The sequence below is a fragment of the Mustelus asterias genome, chromosome 16 (assembly GCF_964213995.1).
Source record: "Mustelus asterias chromosome 16, sMusAst1.hap1.1, whole genome shotgun sequence".
NCBI classification, from domain to species: Eukaryota; Metazoa; Chordata; class Chondrichthyes; order Carcharhiniformes; family Triakidae; genus Mustelus; species Mustelus asterias.
In genome coordinates, this window is record NC_135816.1 from 102,082,514 (window position 1) to 102,093,634 (window position 11,121).

The window sequence follows — 11,121 nt, forward strand, 5'->3', positions numbered from 1 at the left end:
CTGATAGGTCCCAAATTTTTCTTAACTATCCTTATGCTCTTTATATACTGGGTTTTTCTTAGTCTTGCTTGCTGATATTTTTCTTCACTTGATCTCTGCACTTTCTATTCTCCTTTAGGCTATCTGCAGTGTTAAGTTTTTATTGTGATTATCATAAGCTTTCTTTTTCTGTTTAATCTTCCCCTATATTTTTCTAGACATGGTGTGGAGATGCCGGCATTGGACTGGGGTAAACACAGTGAGAGGTCTCACAACAGCAGGTTAAAGTCCAACAGGTTTATTTGGTCGCAAAAGCCACTAGCTTTCGGAGCGCTGCTCCTTCATCAGGTGAGACGAAGGGGCAGCGAGCGCTCCGAAAGCTAATGGCTTTTGCTACCAAATAAACCTGTTGGACTTTAACCTGCTGTTGTAAGACTTCTTTACTGTTTTTCCAGACAACCATCGGGGCCTAGAATTGGAAATGCCATTCTTATTTTTGGAGGGGACATGTCTGCTTTGTGCCCTAAATATCTTACCTTTTAGTGCTTCCCACTGGTTTACAACTGATTTATCCTTTCACAGTCTTGTCCAGTCCACCTCAGCCAAATCATTGCTCAGTTTTGTAAAATTTGCCTTTCCCCCAGTTTAAAACATTTACTCCTGATTTATCTCTGTCCTGTTCCATAACAATACTAAATCTAACTGAATTGTGGTCACTATCCCCAATATGGTCATCGACTGTCACTTTACCCACTTGCCCATCTTCATTTCCCAAGACTAAATCCAGAATTGTGTCTCCTGTTTTGGGTTTGTCACATATTGTTTAAAAATATTTCCTGGATACAGGACATGGATTTTTCACACTCAATGCCCCTTATATTGTTTGAAGCCCAGTTGATATTGGGAAAGTTAAAGTCTCCTCCTATTATTGTCCTTTTATTCCTACAGGCAGAAATTTGTCCACAACTATGTTCTTCTATCTAGCTCTCACTATTTGGGAGCCTGTAGCATAATCCTAGTCGTGTGACTGACCCTTTTTTATCAACCCATAAAGCCTCATTTGTTAACCTGTTTAGTATATCATCCCTTCTCACAATTGTAATTGATCCTTTAACCAATAATGCTACCACCCCCCTCCTTTTTTATCACCCACTCTAACTTGCCTCAAAACTCTATATCCAAGGATATTGAGCTGCCAATTTCGCCCCTCCTTTAACCAGGTTTTGGTCATAGCAATAGCATCGTGCTGCCATGTGTCTATCTGTGCCCTTAGTTCATCTGCCTTGTTTCTAATACTCCTTGCATTGAAGTATAAACAGCTAAACCCCACCAATTCCCTTTGCTGGACCCTTGTTTCATTGTCTTTCCGAGTCACTGACTACGTCACTAACTAATGCTCTACCTCCCATTTCCTAATCTGAATCTGACCCATGTCAGTCAACCCTTTGGTTCCCATCCCCCTGCCATGCTATTTCAAAACATCCTCAATGGAACTAGCAAAATTCCCTGCGAGGCTATTTGTCCCAGCTCTGCCCGCCTGTAAACCACTGGGTTGTACAGGTTCCACAGTCACCAGAACCGGTCCCAATGCCTCAAGAATCTAAACCCTTCTCTGGTACACCATTTCTGCAGCCACACATTCATCTGATCAATCCTCTTATTCCTACTCTCACAAGCACGTGGCACCTGGGAGTAATCCTCTGATCACTGCATTTGCTTTCTCACCTTCATTTCTTTCTTTACCTGTGTCGTTGTCACCTGGTTCCATTCTTTTCTGTCTATTTGCAGCCACTTGCAATGGCATCTCTTCCTGCACCGTTATCATTGGTCTCCCCAATGATCTATCCTTGCCTCATCGAATTGCTACCCCTCAGAGACACCATCCGAAGTCACAGTGTTAGTTTATACCTCATTCACCTGATGAAGGAGCAGCGCTCTGAAAGCTCGTGATTCCAAATAAACCTGTTGGACTTTAACCTTGTGTCGTGGGGCTTCTTACTGTGCCCACCCCAGTGCAATGCCGGCATCTCCACATCAAGTTTATACCTGAATGCTGAGGATACCCAGATCTACCTCACCACCCCCACCCAACCCTCCACTGTTAAATTGTCTGACTGCTTATCCAATACCCTGCACCAAATAAGCAGAAATTTCCTCCAATTAAATATTGGTAAGGCAGAAGAAAGTGCTTTCAGTCTCTGCCCCAAATTCTGTTCACGAGCTACCACCTCAATCTCTCTCCATAGCAACAGGCTGATATTATGTCAGTCTGTTCATTACCTTAATCCCAAGATAAGGTTGCAACCTCACATTCAGGCAATCACTTAGACCACCTATTTCCATCTCCAAACTAACATCAGGAGAAATAGCAAATGCACTAGTGGTAATTTACCAAAATTCACAGGACTCTGGGGTGGTTCCCGCAGATTGGAAAACAGCAAATGTGACGCCACTGTTTAAAAAAGGAGGTAGACAACCGGGTAACTATAGGCCGGTTAGCTTAACTTCTGTAGTAGGGAAAATGCTTGAATCTATCATCAAGGAAGAAATAGCGAGAAATCTGGATATAAATTGTCCCATTGGTAAGACGCAGCATGGGTTCATGAAGGGAAGGTCATGTTTGACCAATTTGATGGAATTCTTTGAGAACATTACATGAGCAGTGGACAATGGGGAACCTGTGGATGTGGTGTATCTGGATTTCCAGAAGGCATTTGACAAGGTGCCGCAAAAAAGACTGCTGCATAAGATAAAGGTGCACGGTGTTACGGGTAATGTATTAGCATGGATAGAGGATTGGTTAACTAACAGAAAGCAAAGAGTAGGGGTAAATGGGTGTTTTTCTGGTTGGCGATCAGTGACTAGTGGTATGCCTCAGGGATCAGTGTTGGGACCGCAATTGTTTACGATTTACAATGATGATTTGGAGTTGGGGACCAAGTGTAGTGTGTCAAAATTCGCAGATGACACGAAGATGAGTGGCAGAGCAAAGTGTGCAGAGGGTGCTGAAAATCTGCAAAGGGATATAGATAGTCTAAGTGAGTGGGCGAGGGTCTGGCAGATGGAGTACAATATTGGTAAACTTGAGGTCATCCATTTTGGTAGGAAAAACAGCAAAATGAACTGTTATTTAAATGGTAAAAAATTGCAACATGCTGCTGTGCAGAGGGATCTGGGTGTCCTTGTGCAGTAATATCAAGGAGTTGGTTTGCAGGTGCAGCAGGTAATGAAGAAGGCAAATGGAATTTTGTCCTTCATTGCGAGAAGGATGGAGTTTAAAAACAGCGAGATTATGTTGCAGCTGTATAAGGTGCTGGTGAGGCCAGACCTGGAGTACTGTGTACAGTTTTGGTCTCCGACTTGAGAAAAGATATACTGGCACTGGAGAGGGTGCAGAGGAGATTCACTGGGTTGATTCTGGAGTTGAGAGGGTTGGCTTGTGAGGAGAGACTGATTAGAGTGGGGCTATATTCATTGGAATTCAGAAGAATGAGGGGAGATCTTATAGAAACATATAAGATGATGAAGGGAATAGATAAGATGGAAGCAGGGAAGTTGTTTCCACTGGTGGGTGAAACTAGAACTAGGGGGCATGGCCTCAATAAGGGGAAGCAGATTTAGGACTGAGTTGAGGAGGAATTTCTTCACACAAAGGGTTGTGAATCTGTGGAATTCCCTGCCCAGTGAAGCATTGAGGCCACTTCACTGAATGTTTTTAAGGCAAGGATAGATACATTTTTGAACAGTCAAGGAATGAAGAGTTATGGTGAGCGGGCGGGTAAGTGGAGCTGAATCCATGAAAAGATCAGCCATGATCTTATTGAATGGCGGAGCAGGCTCGAGGGGCCAGATGGCCTACTCCTCCTCCTAGTTCTTACGTTCTTATTTAACATCGTCCCCTCTCAGCTGACGTGCTGCTGGAACCGTCATCCATGTCAGAGGGACTCGGAGGGCAAATAGTTCAAAGCCTGGGCATCGCCAGAACTGGTGGACCAGCTGTGGAATATTCTCACTCACACCATCCCAGCAACAGCCACAGACAGTGTGAGAAACCCAGGTTAATTCATGTCCCCCACCTCATCACTTACATGCTCCATTTAGCCCCAATCCCAAAATGGAAAGAGTCAACAGCAACAAGTAAAAGCTTCAGAATGGTTTTATTGAATCACGTGCGCTGCAATTGCAGTTGAATCATTCAATCGCTGTTTCAGGGTTTTCCAGGAGAGTTTACAGTGGCAAGTGTTCTGTTCAGAACTCCAAACGTCCTTCAGCGAGTTCTGTTGCTTTGGGGACTGACACAACTTGATGCACAGCAAGATTCCATGAGCTAATTGTTAAGTTTTTGTTTGGTGGAGGTATTTTATTTGAAAGAACGACAGGGTTTTTGACTTTGAATCATTCATTCTGGGGGTGCATTTACATCACTGGCTGGAATTTATTGCAGATTCCTAATTGCCGTTGAGAAGGTGGTGGTGAGTTGCCTTCTTGATTCATTGTTATCCATGTGATGGAGGTACAGGCACAGTGCTGTTAGGGAGGGAGTTCCAGGATTTTGACCCAGCCACAGTGAAGGAACGGCAATTTATTTCCAAGTCAGGGTGGTGAGTGAGTTGGAGGGAAACTTGCAGGTGATGGTGTTCCCATGTGTCTGGTGCCCTTGTCCTGAGTGAAGTTCACAGATTGGAAGGTGCTGTCGAGGGATCTTTGGTATTTGCTGCAGTGCATCTTGTAAATGGTACACACAGCTGCTACTGTATGTCAGTGGTGGAGGGAGTGGATGTTTAAGCAGGTGGGTAGGCACCTTTGCTGTGTTCTCAAGGAGATAGAATTGCCTATCAGGTTCAAGGCGGCAGTGGGACAAGGGTCTGAAGGGTGAGCTGCTATGAGAATGGTGACTGGGAGCAGAAGTTGAAATGCAGAGCTTATTCTGAAAGAGCATTTTAGCATCAGCAGAGAGAGGAGCAGGTGGTACCCTGGGTGTGTGGGCATTTCTCGAAACATGAAATCTCATCGAATAGTTTCTTGTCAGATTCAATTTCACCCAATGAAGGCTGGCCACCAGTGTGGGGCAGAGGCTCGAACACATGAATATGTATGTAGTCATCACCATCACCAACAACAACCTTAAAAAAATGGGAAACAATCAGTTTTCATAAGAAATTTCTCAGTGCAATCCCTTCAACAGAGCAGCACTCCCTCAGTGCTACCCCCTCTGACAGAGCAGCACTCCCTCAGTGCTACCCCTCTGACAGAGCAGCACTCCCTCAGTGCTACCCCTCTGACAGAGCAGCACTCCCTCAGTGCTACCCCTCTGACAGAGCAGCACTCCCTCAGTGCTATCCCTTCAACAGAGCAGCACTCCCTCAGAGCTACTCCTTCAATAGAACAACACTCCCTCGTGCTCCCCCTTTCAACAGAGCAGCCCTCCCTCTGTGCTACCTATCTCTGTAACCTTCTCCAACACTACAAAACCCCGATCTGTTCTCCAGCAGTCCCGACAACTCTCCCTATCTAACCTCCAACTCCAACAAACCTCCCTCTCTGTAAATTCCCTCAGTCCTTACAACCCTCCTTATCTCTGTTACGTCCTCCTGTCCCTACAACACTCCCTTTCTCTGTAACCTCCTCCAGTTCCTGCAACTCTCCCTATCCGTGGAACCTCTCCAGCCCCTGCAACCCTATCTCTGTTATTCCTTCAGTCCCCACAATCCTCTCTTTCTCTGTAACCTTTTCCAGCCTCGACAACACTCGCTATCTCTGTAACCTCCTCCAGCCTCTACAACACTCGCTATCTCTGTAACCTCTTCCAGCTTCTACGACACTCGCTATCTCTGTAACCTCCTCCAGCCTCTACAACACTCGCTATCTCTGTAACCTCCTCCAGCCTCTACAACACTCGCTATCTCTGTAACCTCCTCCAGCCTCTACAACACTCGCTATCTCTGTAACCTCCTCCAGCCTCTACAACACTCGCTATCTCTGTAACCTCTTCCATCTTCTACGACACTCGCTATCTCTGTAACCTCTTCCAGCCTCTACAACACTCGCTATCTCTGTAACCTCTTCCAACCTCTACAACACTCGCTATCTCTGTAACCTCTTCCAGCTTCTACGACACTCGCTATCTCTGTAACCTCTTCCAACCTCTACAACACTCGCTATCTCTGTAACCTCTTCCAGCTTCTGCAACACTCGCTATCTCTGTAACCTCCTCCAGCCTCTACAACACTCGCTATCTCTGTAACCTCCTCCAGCCTCTACAACACTCGCTATCTCTGTAACCTCTTCCAGCTTCTACGACACTCGCTATCTCTGTAACCTCTTCCAGCCTCTACAACCCTCGCTATCTCTGTAACCTCTTCCAGCTTCTGCAACACTCGCTATCTCTGTAACCTCTTCCAGCTTCTGCAACACTCGCTATCTCTGTAACCTCTTCCAACCTCTACAACACTCGCTATCTCTGTAACCTCCTCCAGCTTCTACAACACTCGCTATCTCTGTAACCTCCTCCAGCCTCTACAACACTCGCTATCTCTGTAACCTCTTCCAGCCTCTACAACACTCGCTATCTCTGTAACCTCTTCCAGCTTCTACAACACTCGCTATCTCTGTAACCTCTTCCAGCCTCTACAACACTCGCTATCTCTGTAACCTCCTCCAGCCTCTACAACACTCGCTATCTCTGTAACCTCTTCCAGCTTCTACAACACTCGCTATCTCTGTAACCTCTTCCAGCTTCTGCAACACTCGCTATCTCTGTAACCTTCTCCAGCCTCTACAACACTCGCTATCTCTGTAACCTCTTCCAGCTTCTACAACACTCGCTATCTCTGTAACCTCTTCCAGCTTCTACAACACTCGCTATCTCTGTAACCTCCTCCAGCTTCTACAACACTCGCTATCTCTGTAACCTTCTCCAGCCTCTACAACACTCGCTATCTCTGTAACCTCTTCCAGCCTCTACAACACTCGCTATCTCTGTAACCTCTTCCAGCTTCTACAACACTCGCTATCTCTGTAACCTCTTCCAGCTTCTACAACACTCGCTATCTCTGTAACCTTCTCCAGCCTCTACAACACTCGCTATCTCTGTAACCTCCTCCAGCTTCTACAACACTCGCTATCTCTGTAACCTCCTCCAGCTTCTACAACACTCGCTATCTCTGTAACCTTCTCCAGCCTCTACAACACTCGCTATCTGTGTAACCTCTTCCAGCCTCTACAACACTCGCTATCTCTGTAACCTCTTCCAGCTTCTACAACACTCGCTATCTCTGTAACCTCTTCCAGCCTCTACAACACTCGCTATCTCTGTAACCTTCTCCAGCCTCTACAACACTCGCTATCTCTGTAACCTCTTCCAGCCTCTACAACACTCGCTATCTCTGTAACCTCTTCCAGCTTCTGCAACACTCGCTATCTCTGTAACCTCCTCCAGCCTCGACAGCACTCGCTATCTCTGTAACCTCTTCCAGCCTCTACAACACTCGCTATCTCTGTACCTCTTCCAACCTCTACAACCCTCCCTATCTTTGTAACATCCTCAAATTCCCACAAACATCAGTTGTCTTGATCTCCCACAAATCTGCCTTCTTGCTAATCCCAGATTTCCAATGGTGTCCGTAGTTGGGAAGATGCTAGAGTCCATTATTAAAGAGGAAATAACAGAGCACCTGAATAAGAATGGTTCGATCAAGCAGACGCAGCATGGATTCATGAAGGGAAAGTCGTGTTTGATGAATCTACTGGACTTTTATGAAGATGTCACGAGTGCGGTTGACAGAGGGGAACCGGTGGATGTGGTGTTTTTAGATTTCCAGAAGGCGTTCGATAAGGTCCCTCACAAAAGGTTGCTGCAGAAGATTGGGGTACATGGAGTTAGGGGTAAGGTGTTGGCGTGGATTGGGGATTGGCTATCTAACAGGAAGCAGAGAGTTGGGATAAATGGGTGCTTGTCTGGTTGGCAGTTGGTGACCAGTGGCGTGCCGCAGGGATCGGTGCTGGGGCCTCAATTGTTTACCATTTACATCGATGATCTGGAGGAGGGGACTGAATGTCGGGTATTCAAGTTTGCTGATGACACACAGGTGAGTGGGAAAGCGAATTGCGTGGAGGACGCGGAAAGTCTGCAGAGAGATTTGGATAGGCTGAGCGAGTGGGCGAGGATCTGGCAGATGGAATATAACGTTAGCAAATGTGAGATTATCCACTTTGGAAGAAATAATAGTAAATTGGAATATTATTTAAACGGAGAAAAATTACATCGTGTGACTGTGCAGAGGGACCTGGGGGTCCTTGTGCACGAATGGCAAAAACTCAGTCTGCAGGTGCAGCAGTTGATCAAGAAGGCGAATGGAATGTTGGCCTTTATCGCGAGGGGGATAGAATATAAAAGCAGGGAGGTCTTGCTGCAACTGTACAAGGCACTGGTGAGGCCACAACTGGAGTACTGTGTGCAGTTTTGGTCCCCTTATTTGCGAAAGGATGTATTGGCCTTGGAGGGAGTGCAGAGAAGGTTCACCATGTTGATACCGGAGATGAGGGGTGTAGCTTATGAGGAGAGATTAAACAGATTGGGTCTGTACTCGTTGGAGTTTAGAAGGATGAGGTGTGATCTTATAGAGACATATAAGAGAATGAAGGGGCTGGATAGGGTAGAGGTGGAGAGATTCTTTCCACTTAGAAGGGAAACCAGAACTAGAGGGCACAGCCTCAAAATAAGGGGGGCCGGTTCAGACCAGAGTTGAGGGGGAACTTCTTCTCTCAGAGGGTAGTGAATCTCTGGAATTCTCTGCCCATTGAAGTGGTGGAGGCTTCCTCGTTCAATATGTTTAAATCACGGGTAGATAGTTTTCTGATCGATAAGGGAATTAGGGGATATGGGGAGCAGGCGGGTAAGTGGAACTGATTCGCTTCAGATCAGCCATGATCTTGTTGAATGGCGGGGCAGGCTCGAAGGGCCAGATGGCCTACTCCTGCTCCTATTTCTTATGTTCTTATGTTCTTATGTGTCTGCCATGCCTTCTGCAGCCTGTACTCTAAACTCCAGAAACCCCTCCATAAACCTGGAGAACATGGCTTAAGATTTTACTGAACCTTCTGCTTTTAAACAAGCTATTCCAAATGTGTCCGATATTCCTTTTGGTCATTCTCAAATTTTCTGTCTGAGTAACATGCCGAGCATCCTGCGTGATTTTCCTTTCTTCAAACTGCAGTATAAATGCATGTTATATCTGTTGACGTACCTTCACAAAGTAATTTTGGCCAGCGACCAACTGTGAGCGACATGAGATTGCATGAAAAACGGAATATGATCTATTCAACTTCTCTTCAACTATAGGCTTGAGCTGGAAACAGATACAATAAAAAAAATACAAGGGTGAGGAATGACAGGCATTGCCGCACCATGGGATGGTCAGTTCTGAGGGAGTGTCACACTGTCAGAGGGTCAGTGCTGAGGGATTGCTGCACTGTCAGAGGGTCAGTACTGAGGGTGTGTTGCACTGTCAGAGGGTCAGTACTGAGCGGTGCCACACTGTTGGAATGTCAGTACTGAGGGAGTGCTGAACTGACGGACAGCAATGATAGAATGCTGTACTGTCAGTGGGTCATTACTGAGGGAGTGCTGCACTGTCAAAGGGTCAGTGCTGAAAAAGTGCGGCACTATCAGAGGGTCAGTACTGAGGCGGTGCTGCCCTGTCCGAGGGTCAGTACTGAGAGAACCCTGCAGTGTCAGAGGGTCAGTACGTTGGGAGTGCCGCACTGTCGCCTTGTCATTACTGATAGACTGCTGCACTGTCAGAGGGTCAGTGCTGAGGGAGTGCCGCACTGTCAGAGGGTCAGTGCTGAGGGAGTGCTGCACTGTCAGATGGTCAGTGCTGAGGGAGTGCTGCACTGTCAGACGGTCAGTGCTGAGGGAGTGCTACACTGTCAGATGGTCAGTGCTGAGGGAGTGCTGCACTGTCAGAGGGTCAATACTGAGGGAGTGCTGCACTGTCAGAGGGTCAGTACTGAGGGAGTGCCGCACTGTCATGGGGTCAACAATGGGTGTGCCGCAATATCGGATTGTCAATATTGAGATAGCGCAGCATAATGTGAGCTTCACTGGGTTGCTTCACTGTCAGAGGGTGAGTACTGTGGTAAAGCTGCACAGCACCGACAACAATTTTACAATACATTCGCTTCATCCTGGACCACAATAACCTCACCTTCAACAATCAGTTCTTCATCCGGACACACGGAACAGCCTTGGGGACCAAATGTGCACCTCAATATGCCAACATCTTCATGCACAGGTTCGAACAAGACTTCTTCACCGCACGGTACCTTCAACCGATGCTATACACTAGATACATCGATGACCTTTTCTTCCTTTGGACTCATGGTGAACAATCACTGAAACAACTATATGATAACACCAACAAGTTCCATCCCACCATCAGACTCACCATGGACTACTCTCCGGAATAGGTTGCATTCTTGGACACATGCATCTCCATCAAGGACGGTCACCTCAGCACCTCACTGTACCGCAAGCCCACGGATAACCTCACGATGCTCCATTTCTCCAGCTTCCACTGTAAACACGTTAAAGAAGCCATCCCGTACGGACAAGCCCTCTGTATACACAGGATCTGCTCGGATGAGGAGGATCGCAACAGACACCTCCAGACGCTGAAAGATGCCCTCATAAGAACAGGATATAGCGCTCGACTCATCGATCAACAGTTCCGACGCGCCACAGCGAAAAATCGCACCGACCTCCTCAGAAGACAAACACGAGACACGGTGGACAGAGTACCCTTCGTCGTCCAGTATTCCCCCGGAGCGGAGAAGCTACGGCATCTCCTCCGGAGCCTTCAACATGTCATTGACGAAGACGAACATCTTGCCAAGGCCATCCCCACACCCCCACTCCTTGCCTTCAAACAACCGCACAACCTCAAACAGACCATTGTCCGCAGCAAACTACCCAGCCTTCAGGAGAACAGTGACCACGACACCACACAATCCTGCCACAGCAACCTCTGCAAGATGTGCTGGATCATCGACACAGATGCCATCATCTCACGTGAGAACACCATCCACCAGGTACACGGTACCTACTCTTGCAACTCGGCCAACGTTGTCTACCTGATCCGT